The sequence below is a fragment of the Geospiza fortis genome, unplaced genomic scaffold, assembly GCF_000277835.1.
Source record: "Geospiza fortis unplaced genomic scaffold, GeoFor_1.0 scaffold166, whole genome shotgun sequence".
NCBI lineage: Eukaryota > Metazoa > Chordata > Aves > Passeriformes > Thraupidae > Geospiza > Geospiza fortis.
The window spans coordinates 9598447-9615824 of NW_005054310.1; positions in this window are offsets into that span (position 1 = coordinate 9598447).

Here is a 17378-nt window from a genome sequence, read left to right on the forward strand (position 1 = left end):
TATCCAGTGACTCTGATCAATATTTTGAGATTGAGGAGTTTGACTTGATGTAATTCCTTGGTGAGATTCCTCAAGCATGTAGTAGCAGTGAACATGAAAAACCTCAATTAAGACAGTTTCAGAAATACTAGAGCTTAGAGATTTTAGATTCTTTACATGGCTTTGCATTGCAAACTTTGTCTTTGCTATTTATGACAGCAAGCTAACTTAGAGTACTTGGCAATGCTTGATATTACTTTTTTTTTTAACTTTGAAAATTTCTACTTCTAAATGTTCTACTGTGAACATTTCTTAACATCTTGGACATGGCATAGCGTGTGGTTCTGTTCCTGCAGGACTTTGGCCTATCTGAGCTTCTATCTTGACTTGTGCACAGCCCGCTTCTCTTGGTTGCCTGGAAATTGTCTGCTCTAAACTAGCCAACTAGACTTTTAAAAAAAAGCACTGAAAGGAGCAGGTACCTCCACAGGGTGAAATATTTCACCTGTGTTGGAGATCCATTCTAAAATGAATGAATTTATGTGTGGACAGATGCTAACCCTGATCATTAAGAGAATTCAAGGAATTATGTCAGTGAAGGCACCAAATTCTTACCTAGCTAAAAAACATGAATCCCACCTTTCCTCCTCTGTGTTTTATAAGTATGTGGATTTTACCTGCCCCAGGTATTTAGATGTTTCTTAGGGTTGTTACTTGCTGCAGTTTTGATCTTTGTAGGGATCTCTTTATGGTCATTGTGATTCAAACAATACTGATATTGATTTTTATATTCTGAACAAAATAACAGCTCATCTTTTACAATTTAGAATGTGCTTTGTCCTCCTGAAAGCATCATAGTGTTTGTTTATTTCTTTAGCATCAAGCCATGTTGCTTGCCAGGCTGTGTCAGGAAGTGGCTGTGATTCCAAACACATCACTTGTAAAAGGTGTGATAGGGACGGGGAAGGAGTTGCTCAAGGCAATGGCAGTTTCTTCATGATACAACCCCCCAAAATATGCATCATATAATGGGATGGTCATAATGATAGTCTGAAACCTACCTGCTTCCCCAAAATCCATTCTATGCAAATAACATACAGGGCTAAAGAAAAATTTAATTAGATTTTTTGTGACGGTTTATTGCTATCTTGAGACTGCAGAGCACCTTTAGACAACAATCACATTCCCTTTGTACTATAGATAGACACAGTACTTTGAGTGCTGTAAAATTAATTTAATAATAAATGCAAGCCCCTAGCAATACTTACTGCTGTGTTTTTCATATTCCATTTCCAAAGCCTCTTTTATGAAATGCCTGATATTTATGGCAAATCAGGTGTCATTTTTCCAAAGAATTATTTTCCATTTTCCGTCACTTTATGGATGAGCAGAAGCAAGGACTGTTATTTTACTACTTAGAAAGGAATCTTAGATCATATTTAGACAAAACAGTGTCTGCTGATGTCCTTGTTAACTGACCTGTATTGGCCCAAGTGGGTATTTCTCAGCCATCTTCCTCATTGCTACTCTGCAAGAGCAGCACTGTACAGAAAAAGGAGCTGCACCTGACTCACTGCACCTTTCAGCCTTATGTATGTAGCTCAAAGCTTACCTGCTCATCTGTGAACTGTGGCTGCTCAGAACTTGGTACCTAAATTCCTTCAAACTTACTCAGCATGCAAGAAGAAGTCAGAAAAGGAGGAAAGAATAGGCTTTATCTTGGTTTAGCCTTTCACCCAGTACCTCAGATTTCAGGGTAGGACGTGTGGTTTGGCCAGATGCCTGAAGAAATGATAATGAGTGTTAATTCCAATTTATGATATCAATGTTTTGTCCCTCCATAAGTTCCTGTCATCAAGTCTGGAGTGTCCTGGGTTAAAATTAACAGTTAAGGATTCAATAGAATTCAATTCAGGTTCAATCGAATTAAATTCAGTAACCAAGAAGAAAACTACCCCAATAATACCTAAATAAAAAAATAAATAAAAATGATAAGTTTTCCTTAGGATTAATGAGCTGAATTTGTTCAGTAAAGAAAGGTCCAGTGATCCAATGGAGTCAGTGCAACAGAAGGAAGAGGTTGGCAAGAAAGGGAGGTGAGCACAGGCGAAGGGATGATGACCAAAGTTTGGCTAGACAAATTGTCATGTAGGGTCAGCCACCTTGTGCAGCTACACCTTCAGAATGTTTAATCCTGTTGGGAACTTTGGTTTCAAGATGCTGTAAGAATTCTTTAAACTGAAAATATTTTAATGTTTCATTTGAAAACACAGTCTCTGCTGCTGATATTCTGACTGGCTAAGCCAGCTATGCCAGCTATTTCCAGGGCAAAAGCACTTCCCTCACCCCCCAAATATTAGATGTCCCACTGCCAGTCATTAGTGAGTTAAACCAGTTTGTAACTTCACAGAAGCAGATGTTCATATGTGTTTACAGAAAGAAACTCAAGAATATTTTCATGCAACAATGTAAAAATAAAACACTTAAACACATCAAATGTCCTTGCAATTTTCTTAGGCTTTGTTTAAACAATTGTCACTTTTTTCCCCCAATGAATAATGCAACATTTAATATTATGCAGAATATACAATGAACTAAAATATTTATCACACTGTACTTTCTTATTGGGCTTTTATTAAGTCTAATAACTGTACATTAAAGTAACTGCCTTCGGCCTGCTAAGTATTGGGAATTTGGAACAATAAAAGTTTAAGACATGTGAGAGCAGGGTGGTTTGGGTTTTTTTTTACAAGATGTACATATTTGCCAAGATCTGCATCCTAGCACAGTACCATCTTGTTGCCTAGAAAAAATTTAATCTGGTCAAATCTGACTGTAAATCCATAAGAAACATAACTGATACAGGGGTTTATTTTTTCTGGCAAATCTCCATCTCTTGGTTAATAATCACTTCAAAATATGAGGTTTATATGCTTTTTTTAGATTAAAATAAAAGAGATTTTTAAAAAGAAATATTCAAATGCGACACATATATTGAGATTTACAGTTACATAAGTGATGTTAGGTTTAGTTTCCCAGTTAAAGTTACAAGAGGGTAAATTTATAATTAGTTACTTGAAAAGGAATTGTCTCTATACCAACTTCTATATATAACTTATTAGTCTTACTGTGATCGAGTCCTTCAATGTTTTGAAAAGTTGTGTGTAGTCAATGTAAATGTCTAAGATCTTGCAATGTGTTTTTTAGCATTATCTTTCCAGTGGGGGAACTGTGTGCAGTGTAGGACTTTAAAAAATTCTAAATTTACACTACGGTAGAATAATTGTGTTTATAAAAATGGATATATATGCATGTATGCGTTTGTAGCTTTTATATTTTCAAAGCCACTATTCTCTGATCAGGTTGAAAACTAAATAGTCAAATCCATGCTTTAATCTAAACAGTATTTGGAAGTATTTGGACTGCCACATGGGTGCCTAACCAACAGAGGAAGAAGACTGGGGAAGTACTGTATCTTACAAAGAAGTATGAAATAAAGTGTAGATGGAAACCCATATTTGCATCAAATATTTTTCTCAATAAAATTCTCTTAAAGACAGCCTTCTAATATTCCAAAAATGTGCTGAAGTTTTGTAATTTTATTCAGAATATTTTTTACACAGATTTTAAGCTATGTTGAAATACAGAGGCAATTTCGCACCTGTAATTTATTAAAATTATGCCATTCTGCTGAGTTCAGTAGTAGCCTATATGAAGGGTTATTTCACTATATTGTGGTGTCTACCTTGTAGAAGAAATATGTGCAAGAAGCTTGTGACTGAAATGTGTTGGTAATTCTGATCCCAAACTAGTTTAAGTGTATCTGAGTAATTTCAGAGTCACAATCAATTGTGATGCTTAATGGTATTTAAAATTATTTCTCATATTTCATCTTTGTAGAGGAAGAAAAAGACAATGAAGCTTTCAATACACAAAAATAGAAATTAGGAACTCCTATTAATATTATTTTCACCCTAGTGGCTGATAGTATTAAAAATTCAATTATCAAAAGTAGCAAGATATTAAACAAGAAAGCTAAAAATATGTTTCAGATGTAGCTTGTGTCCTACAAGTCAGTGGATTTGAACTGTAAGTAAAGATTGAAGTGTATGTACTGCTCTGTTATTAATCATTATTCAAGAAAAAACAAACCATCTGCCAGGAGTTATATTGCTTCCTAGAGGACTGATTTTTATTAACTTTTGAGTCCTATTAATTAACTACATTATCCAGTGCTCAGAGAGAAGCTGTTACACTTTTTGTCAGGGCACTCCATGTTCTCCATGTGCCTTCTGTGCAGAATTTAACTCTGAAACCACAGTGTGATGTGCAGCCCTGTGCACACAAACAATGCCTTCTGGGACTGCTAATGAGGGATTTCACAGTTCAGAGGATGCTGCTCATTTGCATCATCTGTTGAGAGCATGACAAAGATGGGAGGAGACTTTTTTTTTCCAAAACTGAGTTATTTTGATTAGCTTTCTTATCTCAGCCCAGCTGAATTTTTCACAGGAATTGATGCCATCTTTTGGGATGCCATCAGCAGTGTTTGACATCAGGGGTGCCATGAGGAGCTCTTGCTTGCCAATGCATCACAGCCCCCAGCCACGTGGCCCTCAGCCTGGTTCACAGGCTTGGTGGAGACCAAATGGAAATCTACAGTGGGCAGACCAGATTTGTCAGGGGAATAAGGGAAATGATTACAAGGCTGGCATTTAAAGTCATGTAAGAAGTCAGGTCTGTGACTTACAGCGATAGATGGCATAAAGAGAGGGAATGGAGTCCAGAGGTAGAATCCATCAATTAGCAGTGGAACACTTCTCTCCCTTCTAATATGCCAGGTTTACAACAACTAGCCAAATCTTTCAGTGATTTTATAGCTGCAGGAAGTCAGCATCCTGAACATACGAAGCCTGAAGTACGTTTTTCCACTTCTTATCTTTAATCAATACCACCACACACACACAACATGACAACCTGGAGCCTTGCACCACCTAGAGCTGCACATTACTGTGTCAAACCACACACATCTGTCATCATATCAGCACACCAGACTTTTTCCTTGTTGTTGTTTCATTTGGCTCCCCAAAGTTAGTCCTTCAGCTTTTCCTTGGAAATAGAAAAAAAAAGAAAACATAAACATTTCATCGTACCGTTCACTGAAAAAGAGCAGCTTCATGAATTGAGCATGTATTCACTCCTGTATTTAAGATCCTCAGACAATGGGACACGTAAAGGGTCCCTTGGGTTACTTAGACTAATCTCTACCATAGGCAATGACATCATATAATCCTTTTAAAAAAATATTGTCTTTACCTGCCTAGGATTTTTTTTGCTGCTTTCCCAGGAGACTACCTTAGAATTTAACTACTTTGATTGATAGAAGCTATCTCATTTCTAGCTAAAATTGGTTTCTATCTAGTTTACATCAATTTCTTGTGACAATGCTGTTGTCTAGTTTAAATAGCTTTTTTTTCCCCCAACTTCAGTAAACATCTCAGATAATTCTATGTGACAAAAATAGGCAGTGCTTTACTTAAAAAAAAAATTATATTAAATCATGAATGTGAGCCTTAAATTGAGCCTTTCAAAAGATTGGATTTACCAGAACATTACCTTCAATTAAACCTTAGAGTGCCCGAGCATCATAGGAAATTTTTCTTGGATTCTTTTTTCTCCAGATTCTTTTTTTTTAACTTAAGAAATTAAGAAATCCTTTATTCTTTGCACCAGTTTCAATATGCCTCCTGTTTCTGCACAAGAAAAAAAAAATTGAAGAAAATGTTGCTTCATCCCCACCCACAGCCTGATGTTTCTCATTGCATGTGAGACACTAGGTTCCCTTGCCTTCACTTAAAAAACCTCTGTTTTTTGTTTCTCAAAAACCCATTTTGTTTCCACAGCTGCTTCCTCATTCTCATAGTACAGAGCCATAAGCGTCAAAGAGCAAGAAAAGTCTGAACAAGGAACACGTTGAGCTAAATCAGCCTTCAGTTTTCCCTTCAACTATCTAACAAGTCACAACAAACAATATTTTCAATAAAAGTTATGCCTTACACAATCAGTAAGTAAATATTTTTCAAAGTTTGTGCAATTGAAATACGTAACATATTGAAAAGCATGCAGGTTTGCAAAATGACCTATACTATGTCTATGAATAACCTTTACTTGTATTTTTCTCTCATCAACTTTTCAAACCATTGTTTTGTTCTGAATAATGCTATTATTATTAGTTTCTTGGGTTTACTTTTCAAAATGATATAGAATTTCTTGTAAGTAAGTACAAACATTTCTTTTTTATAAGAAATGATACAGAAGAGAGAAACAGAAATGAGGAAAAAAAATAGGAAAAAAAAGCAAAGATTACAATTTCTTTTAACAGTTCAGAGACTTTAATGAACTTGGAATTGAATGTGTTCTTAATTCCTTCATTTGTTCAATGCCCACTTCTCTACTTCGATGTTGCTGTATTCTGACCACACAAAACAGATGCTGCAGCTCAAACCTGAAAGAAATTATCTGAGTCAAAATGCACCCTTTGGTGGAACTCAGATGAAATTTCCAGTTATTTGCTGTGACTCATTACTGGGATTTTTTAGCACCCTTGGCCCAGGAGCCTCCTGCCTAAGTTAAATGTCAGGAAGATAGATGTCTAAGCTGGAGCTAGTCATGCTAGAATCCCTTTATATTCAGTGGAAAGAAATAGGCCCTGCCAGGGAATGACTGATCTGGCCATTTAAACATCTAACTTACAGCAGAGGTACCCTGTCTCCATTTGTGGTATCTCTACATGCAGTCTGTCTGAGGTGGAGTAAGTATCACTTTTTGCAGGTGAGGATATGAAACAGAAAGGCTGCTCCTAGAGTACAGCCTAAAGAAAAATATCACCCAGCTTCCAAAGGAGCTGTGAATTCCCCAGGTCCCTGGCAAGGCACAGCATGAGCTATATGCAGAGCTTTTACAAGCAGGCTCAGCTCAGTTGCACACAGAGCTCATTTATCCTCACTCCATAAGTCACTACACTGATGCTTATGCAAACCAGGTCCTCTGAGCATCCTGTCTGCTTGTCATTCACAAGGGCAATGGGAATAGCTGTAGCTGAAAGGATGCTTACTCTTCAAATAAATACATTTTGGGATGCCATAAGCACCAATTATATCCATGGTTTCTCACTGACAATACACGCAGGATCAATTTGGAGAAGGCACCACAAAACTGCCTCTGGCAGAAAATGTACATTTTTGATACTCATATGGGAGCAGCAATATAAATCAATATTTTTACACAGTGATTTGTAAGTATTTGCAGTAGACATGAGATTGCTATGAATTAAATGTGTAAACACTGGAAGAAATTGTAGAACAAAGGATTCAAAAAAGGTCTGTATGTGTAACAAAGAATATCCTTCCCAAGAAACTGCTTCCATTACGCTGTTCCTAGCAGCAAAATGGACTATATGCCTTTGGACAAGTCTTTGGAAATCAGTAATATTAGAAGAAGATTAGTTCACTGTTGCCAATCAAAAGGTACCCAAAATCTAAGTACTTGACAGCAGCTGTCTCTTTTTCTCTTTTGTTGCACACACTAGTTATCCTGCCCAAGCTGTTGAACATTTGTCTTAATGCTTGTGAGCATGTGAGAGTGCGTCTGTAAAATCAACACACTTAAGGATGCTGTTCAATAAAATCACTTTCCCTTCCCACAGGGACTCCCACTTAGTTTTGTTTGACCAATTTTCCTACAGCAGAGGTTACTTTGCTTTACCCTTGTCATGTAGCCCTGCTCACATTATTGTTAAATTCAACCTGAAAGCTCCATAACGGGTTGTCCAGATGTCAGCTGCTGATAGCTATTATTTTATGGGTCACCTCTCTCACAACAGCCTAGATTAACCTCATGTAATTTGTGGAACACTGTGAAAATGTTTTTCTGGATCATAATTGGCTGTAATTCCCCATGCACAGGCAGGCATACCCTTAAAGATTGCTATTAAGTGGCCTGAATTGACACCAGAAATACCTCCTCACATATATACTGGATGTATGGCATCTGTTGTCTTACTGCATTCCAAACACTGGGTGCTCAGACAGATGCTGAGCTCCATGCCAGAGAGTCTAAATTTTACATTAACAGAGAGTGGAAGGAATGTTGCGGTGACAGAAGGCTCAGGGCTTCTTGTTATTGAGCTGAAGACATGCCTCTGAGCCTTCTGCATACATGATGAAGGTCACATGCAGCCCAGCCAGGCAGGAGTGCGTACCTGCTGGCCACTCAGACCCAGAAAAGAGAATAAGGCTATATACTTTAGATGATTTTGTACTTTAGATGATTAGATGATTTTTCACTTTTAATACATATATTTGCAAACATATATAATATACATAACTAGCATGGTATTAACACACAAAGGCCAATGTCTTGATCAAGGCTGAATAAACTTGTTAGTCTTTTTATTAGCATGTGTGGAAAAAACAGAGTCTGCAGTGAAAAGAAGAAAGTGGGAATTAGGACTTGCAGAGACCAAAACAGCTCCAGCTTCTTAAGGTCTCCTTAGGGAGTTTCCAGTTTTTCCCTCATGGCTTGCACAGTTCTGATAGGCTAGAAAAGTTGGTCAAAGAAGTTATTTATGCTGTTCTGAGTGCATTTTTATCTCTGCATGTTTTCTGCTTAAGCTTTGGGTTTGTGCCGTTATATTTGGCCACAATTTCAAGGCCAAAATTGATCTCATCCGTGAGACTAAGGTCAATATTGTCAAACCTGCACCAGTTTTCTTCCCAGAGAGGCACTGCAGGATTAGCTGCTCTAAATTTATTAGTTAGGCAGTTAAGTAGCTATAGTATAGACAGATGAACTATTTCCAGAATAGCTCAGGACCATAACCAATGATTAATGCCTTTACCTCCACAAAAGTCATTCAGAGAATACATTAAACTCCCCAAATCAGAGCTTAAATCAATGGTATGAAGTTGGCAGGCTCCAGGAGTGGGTTTCTGAAAATGTCATGAAGTTCAGCAAGGGCAAGTCCCAGGTCCTGTACCTGGGTTGGGGCAGTCCCCAGCATCAGCTGGGGGATCATCATGGGGCAAACTGATTGAGAGCAATAAAGATTTTAGAAGAACTGGAAGCTGGATGTGGCTTTCATCAACCTGATCTAGTGAAAAATGTCCCTGCTTCTGTCAGATGGAGTGATCTAGATGACATTTAAAGATCTTTTCTAACTCAAACCACTCTGTGAACCTAAGACATTAGAAGAAGTTCTGATTTAAGTAATAACTAAAGTCAGATGATGATTTAGAATTTTTATTCTTGAATGTTTGTCAATTACAAATGTACTGAGGAAAACATACTTAAACACCAAGTTTTGGTGTTTTTGTTTTTTATTTTTTTATTTTTTTTTTAATATCAGCCTTAATTGATTGTGGCTGTTACACAGGATTTAGGAAATTCTCTGAATTTATGAAGTTATGAAGCAGTATACCAACCAATGAGGCAAAAAATAAAGAAATTAACTTTTTACAGGGAAATTGAACACTAGAAATAATACCACTTATCTGAGAAGCAGTCCATGAGATTAACACTTAGGCACTTAAGCTTCTTAAGGCTTTTCAGGAACATAAATAACGCTGTGTGAACCAGATTTATTTGCTATACATGAATTCTAAAATCTGTTTTATTGGGGAAAAAAAAAGGTAAAATTATTTTAATATGCCTTTTTGACTTTAAACAAATGCTTTATCATGTATTCAGTTTTTATAGTTCTCTCGGTTTCTGAATGTTAGTATCACAGAAAAATAAAATCATAGAATGGTTTGCATAGAAAGGAGCCCTTGAAGATCCTGTCATGGTCCCTGGCTGTGGACAGGGACACCATCAACTAGATCAGATAGCTCAGAGCTCTGTCCAGCTTGGCCTTGAGCACCACCAGGGATACAACATCCATGACTTCTCTGGGCATCCTGTTCCAGTACCTCACTGTAAGGAATTTCTTCCTGACATCTAACCTAAACCCACCCTCATTCAACTTAAACATATTCCCCCTTGTCCTATCACTTCATGCCCTTGTAAATAGTCTTGCCCCATCTTTCCTTCAAGTTCCTTTCAGGTGCTGGAAAACTGCAATTAGGTCACCCCAAAACCTTCTTTTTTCCAGGCTAAACAATCCCAATTCTGTCAGCCTTTCTTCACAGAAGAAGACCAACTCTGACCAACTCCAGTCCTCCTCTGGATCTGATCCAACAGGTCCACATCCTTCCTGTGCTTAGGACCCCAGAGCTGGATGCAGCACTGCAGGTGAGGTCTCCCCAGAGCAGAGCAGAGAGGAATCCCCTCCCTTGCCCTGCTGGCAATATTGCTTTGGATGCAGCCCAGGACATGTTTGGCTCTCTGTGCTGGGAGTGCCCATGGCTGGGACATGTCCAGCCTCTCCTCCCCCAGCACCCCCGAGTCCCTCTCAGCAGGGCTGATCTCCATCTGTCCATCCCCAGCCTGTGCTGATACCAGGGTTTGCCCCAGCCCAGGTGCAGCACCCTGCCCTTGACCTTGTCAAACCCTGTGAGATTTCCATGGACCCCCTGCTCAGGCCTGTCCAGGTCTCTCTGGATGGCATCCTGTGCTCCAGGTGTGTCAGCTGCACCACTCAGCTTGGTGTCACCTGCAAACATGCTGAGGGTGCAGCAGATCCCTTCATGGATGGCATTAATGAAAATATTAAATAACACTGGTCCCAGTACAGACCCGTGAGGGACACCACTCATCACTGATGCCCTTTGAATGTGATCATCCAACCAATTCCCAATCCACCTAACAGTTCACCAGTCAAATTCATCACTCCAATTTGAACAGAAGGATGTTGTGGGAAAGTTCTGCTTTCAGGCTCTTATGTTGCTGTTCAGGAATTTGTCTGGAGGCTTTTCTAATGCTTTCCTTTCCTTGAGCTTGTTTTTGCACAGAGTCCACATAAGTGTTTCAGTACTCTGGGAACAGAGAGCAGAATAGCAGAAAGAGTGCAGAGTAGAAGCCCTTATCTGGACTTTCCTATTTAATTTACTGGGGCATTTAAAGATAGTATTTTAAGAGGCAGTGTGGAGGATCAGTCTCTCACATGGGCTGATCCTTATCTAGAGACATTTGGAAAATTTTCAGTAGAAAACTTTGTATTGGATAGAAACTGCATGAAAATGCGCTGTATGCTGATTTTGCTAAACTTTGGGTGTAGAAGAAGATTTTAAAAAACACACCACAGTGACCTGTCTTAACAGGTTTTGTGTTAAATGCTTCACAATTTAGAACGACTTTTCAATTCAATATTTTGGATTTTTTTTATACTAACTGTGTCATATAATGGAGGGTACTAAAAAGCTAAAGTCAAAACAACATTTCACACTGCCAAAACTGACACAATAAAACCAGACTGGCCACCTAAAATAGATGGATTTGTGATTAACCTGTTAAGAGGATAACCATTCTCCTACCCTAGTCCTCCATCACAGTCAAAAAGGTGTCAAGTTAAGTGTTACTATATTCCAGTTCCTATTTGCCCTTGTGCTATAGGCTACAGAAAAAAACATACAAAAATTTTTCACAGTGTTCTTTATCTTATGCCATTATCCTTATGCTGCCTTAGGTCATTAAAATAAATGTTTTGTGCTTGGGTCCATTTATTCTATTGTCAGTGATGAATGTACCTGCTTGATTTAATTTTGTATGCATTTTATATTGTCCATTGTATGTTTTCAGGTTTATTAAATAAGTACTCCATCTTATTTCAAAAAGCTCTAAGCATGATATATTTTTTATTTTTTTTTTATTTTTAATGATCTTATTTTACAAGCCATACTTTTTTGCTTAGCACATGGTAAATCCTAAGTAAACTTGGCTGTGTTGTTTTGTTAGTACTTGTGGATAGTTTCATATGCTTTCCATATAAAGAGGGAGGTCAAATTGTCCTATATGTCAAGAAACAAGGGTTTGGACTTATTCTTGCTCATTTTCTCACCTCTTTTTCATCCTTACCACAATGCAAATTTAAGGAGACTTCTATTCCCTTTCCTCATTTCTCTTAATGTTGCTTCAGCTAACTTTTTTAAAAAAAAAGCTTTCTTTTTTTCCCTGAAAACTATGTCTTCACCTCCTTGTCCAATTGCACAATGGGATAAGTCACTGATAGAGGGAGAGTTATTCTGACCCTTGAAGCTCTGCTGGGAAAGGGCAGGGCAGTGCTCTTCTGAAACCCCATGAAACTGCATCTTTGGTCTTTCTTTGTAGGAACAGAAGTGAACCCTGCAGGCAGGGTTCTTCTCCAAGAAGCTCTAATTGGCACCTCAGCTGGGAGACAGATACACACACTTGGCCCTATTTATTCTCTTCCTCTACTTACCTACCTATCCCTTCCTATGGCCCTAAATGCAGCATCTCTTTTCTCTGGTGTGTGATATCTCATTTGCTTTCCCGACTTGGAACACAACCCTTGCATCAAACAGCAGCACTGACAGTATTTAACCTCATCTCCAGGTCACTAACACTTCACCATCAAGTCAATATCCCAAGATTGCCTTTGGGATTGTAGGGAGTCTTCTCTCCATAACAGAAGTCAAAACCAGGAAAGAGTTTGAAAATCATGTGCTAGAGCAGACCTACACACCAAGAACATGAATAACTTAGAGATGCTAAGTATACGTACAGCTGGGTGTACATACTATGTAGATCGTACAGAAAATGAAATAAAGATTTTGCAAGACCGCAGTTCTAACTCAGTGTGCAGGAAATTCCTCCTGACATTCACTTCAGGTGTCTCAAAAGTATGGCCTTGTGTAGAGACTGCACAGACTTATACCTTTAAAAAACCCAGCAGAAATTACATCAGCTTCTAGTCATAATTTATATTAGCAGAAAATAAATATTTTTACAATTCCATTCCAAAAGGCTACTCCTCCTATTGCTTTGCTATTTTGAGCTTCTTTTTGAATCTCTCCAACTTTTGACAAGGATATGAAGAGATTAGAAACAGGGTGCAACCTAATTAAAACAATATGCAATAGAATTCCTGTAGCAAAAAAAAATATTCTGTATCAGAATTTCTAAGTTGTAAGAAAACTCATTGAAAGCTGTATTAACCTGAAAGACCTGAAATGTTAAACCACAGTTTGCATCTGTCCTGGCAGTATGTCGTGGCGAAACAAGCTTGGTTTCAAGCTGTCTAAGCACAGCTATTGCAATAGCCAGGTGGTAAATGATATTTCTAGGAGATCCTTCTGAAGATCACACCAGGAACACACCAGATGCAGTTCCTATTAATAGACATGGTGGGTCATCAGCCAGATAAAGAGAAAGATGATTCTATTAAAACTTTTGCTTCCAATTTACTTTCAAATTCACATATCCTCATACTTCCTGGCTCTCTTCCCGAGTATTTGGGTAGCAGCTCATAGTTTAGCAGAAAGAGAATGGCCTAGAAATCTCTAGAGAAAACTTGAATTCTTTGATTTTCCAACCTGTTTTTCAGGCTTATTTTAAAAAATATTTGGATGAGGTTCAGTGCTTACATCTCAAGTCTTGTGTGCATATACAAACTGAATTGAAATTCTGACCTCTGTAGTTCACCCATCTGCTGAAGCCACTAGTTTTATCAGAGTACTATTTCAATAAGCTGAGAAAACAGGATCAAAATCATCTTTATAGCTTTGTTCTCTACTCATCTCCATTGAAAACTTCTGATGAGGCTATAATTCTTCAAAATTCTTGCCTAAGATAGCATTTCAGATATTTAATAATAATTTGAAAACTTAGATTCCCATTGGCTCCACTTCAGATTTCTTCTATTATGCACAGAAATATCTTGAACTCATTTACCAGCTGTGCTACACGGTGCTGAGTTGCACAGGATAACTGTAAAATAACTTTAAGGGTATATTTTCTTACTATCCTGAATTTATCTAAGTGACAACATTGCTGATATTTCTAATTGATGAGAGCATTAAGCTTTGACAGGTGCTTGCACTTTGCCTATGGTTTCAAATATTTTGGGACAACTGATCTCAATTATTATCAGGAAAAAAAAGCATGATCAGTAAATTGTATCCTGATATTTGCTGTAGATGATAATGAGGCATCATTTCAATAACCCCCACCTTACTAATAATGAAATTTCATGCAACTGGAAAGATGCTGGCAGTACTGAAAGATGTCTCAGTAACCCAAACCACTCTAAAACTGAAGAAAAGAGTTTTTGTACCAAGCACAGGAGTGCTGACTTTAAAAAATAAGTTAACATTAAGAAGGCTTTAAGTTGTTTGGAGAGATCTACAGGCTTACACGTCTGAGGGATACTTAGCAAGTATCTGAAAGCTAACCCAAGCTATTTTTAAGCCGTACAGAATTGCAGAGGGTTGTGAGTACTTTATTGCAACTCCAGTCAGCAACTTGGATTAGACATCCATCCTATATAGTGTTGTTTGTGTCTGGATTACTCTTTGGATGAGGTGCTCAGACAGACTTGTGCATTTGTCAGCTCTGCAGAGACAACTCAAGAAGAAGGAAAAAATAAAAAGTAGTAGTTATTTGGTCAGAGTCCAAAGTCTGTAAAAACTGCGTTTTGTTGGACATTTCTGTCAGTGTGTCATAACATGTCATCTCTCTTGAGGGGATATAACTCCTGAGAGCCCTCATAAGATGTCAAGGCCCAAACAGTAACTCATCTTTTCTTTATCAGTAGAAATACCAAGTTATAACAAGTACCTGTGTTGTAGGCCAAAGGATAGATCTCTTTTTCAACAAGGCAAGAATTTCCCATTTTTACACATCAGAACTCTGACTCAACACAAAATATTTCTACAATTAACACCATTCAGAGGTCTGTTCTTTGCAGATGCCCATTTCTGAAGATACTGACCCAAAGAGAGGAGTCGTCAGTGGTTTGTGTTTAATGCTTCTGAGTCTTCTGCAGCCAGCAGAGCTGGTGTAATCTGACTACTGTCCATCATTTGGGGGATTACTTTGCACCACCATTTTCAAAATTTTCCCTGAGGACCCTTCCAAAAGTCTGACTCAATGTTGTCCAACAGATCCACGTCAATTTCATGCGCAGACCAGCAGCAGGCTTCTGAACTCGCTTTGGGAATCAGATGATCGTACAAAAGGTCAGAGTGGTTTTGGAAGCAGCACTGCTACCAGCAAAGCCTGAGTACCAGCGTGTGGTTGTCTATAAACACCACCCACATGTTCAGGTGTAAGCAGATTTGTCTTTTCCCACACCTGATTCTTCATTTCAGGTAAACAAAATGAAAACAAAGCAAAATAAGACAATATGCATGAAAAGAGAGAAAAATTCAATGTCTGTGGAGACTTCTACAGTACATCCTGCTAATCCCAGTAATACAGATGTAATTTTAATCAGTCACCCATTTTTCTGAGAGTTGATTAATAAGAAATAATACTGGGTCTGAGAAAAGGTCTGTGCACATGTCTTTATTGCTTCATTTATTTTTGTTTTTTTCCTTAAGTTTAAGTCAAGGACCTAAATATTATTTTAATATAGTCCCTTGTATTTAATTATTAAAAGGTTTAATAACAGCAGGCTGCATCCAGTCACACTAAAAGGAGAACCTTCTTCATGCTCATACTTAGATTTACACACTTTGCAATAACACAATTCATTTCATAGGAAGTGAATTACAACAAAAATGTAAGAGAGAAAAATGCTACAGAAGTCTTTTCTTCCAGTAATTCAAAATATGGTGCCTGTAGATGAAATTATACTGTCACAAACAACTGATATTTCTGTCTCTTATCAGTGACAGGAAGTAGTTACAAGAAAAGGAAACCAATCAAATCATTTCAGATTCCATTCTTTCACTCATATTATATAAAGGCATGAGTGTGAGCGTGAAATGTTTTCATAACTTGTTCATCATCTGGCCTTTGAGGTTTGCTCTGCTGACAGGGGTTGAGTGATACTTTTTTATTATTATTTTGTCCTACAGATTTTGAAGCTATATTGCTGTCAGACCAAATCATTGTTTTTAATGTAACTTTTGAAAAATAGATATTTCAGAAATATTATATTATTGAATACCAAAGAAAATAAAACATTAATATCACAAATTCATAATTTCTGTTCACTTTCTTTTCTTTTTTCTCCTCTCAGTTCTGCTTCATATTTATATGAAATAGGGTAGGAAAAGCTAAGATAATTTTCAGAAAAACGTTGATGTAATTAATTATTTATTCTTTCAGTGGCACAGAGCATCATGAAATTTTCCTTTTATACTGTTTGTAGAAGTCCTTGAATTTAGAAATCCAACCTAATGAACATATAGCCAGTGGCTTGTATGGGGCTGTTTATTTGACTGTGACACTAAAAAGATTTCTCTGGGGTGGATTCCTATGCCTCTGAATAGATAAATATTACACAGTTTCAGCCATTACACACATATATGTATGAAATTCACAACAAACCTGATGTTAGTACCGGTTGATGTAGATGGAAAGAGAATTTGCAAGTGTTCTTTCTTGACGGGCTTCTGCTCTGGTTCAGATGTATTTTTCAGGGTCTCACATGGTAAAAAAGAAGAAAATGCCACCACCTTAGCTTTCTGCATTTTCTGATGTACAAGTATTCGTATTGTATGTAGGATATGTCTACAGTGGATTCCTTCTCCCAGTCTAGAGGGTTTCTGGATTGAGACACGGTGCTATGGCCAAATGGCTCCCGGGTCAAATCTGCCACATCTCTGACTGGTTTAAATACTGACATAATGAGATAGCATCTGACTGCTACCATTCAGGAACATACAACCTAGACCCTGCACAACCTGCTAATTATTTCATTAAAAACCACAAATCAAATTAATATTAATTGAAGAAAAAAAAATTGTCTGGTAAGGATGCCAGTCCCTGGTTAAGGATATTTAGAGGCACCTCATACTGATTTATGATAAAAGCTCTGTTTTCTTTCATATCCACAGTGCTACAAGATATTATTTATCTTCATGTTAGGAACAGAGATCCACATCTTGATTTAGTTTCCTGTTCATGGCCACCTCATGCCTTTTGAGACTTCCCAGGTGTTTAAAACATTCTCATGGAAGTCACAAATATTACAGCCCACGAGACTTTCCAGGATCTGCTGGGTATTTTACTGTGGGTAGACATTTGCAAAGAGGTTCATACACAATTCATGAGTACATAAAATGATCTTATGTATTGTTTAACACACCCAACAAACAGCTGGACTCTAGCCATAGGCTTATCATTGATTTCTTGGTACTTTCTCACACAGGCACTCCTTAGTCAGGTGAGGAAATGTCAGTCTCCACAGCATTTGGTCTGATCTTTTACCTTGTTGAACTGACATCTCCCAGCCCTGTTTGGTTTTTGCTCTCAGGTTTTCATAATTCTATGCT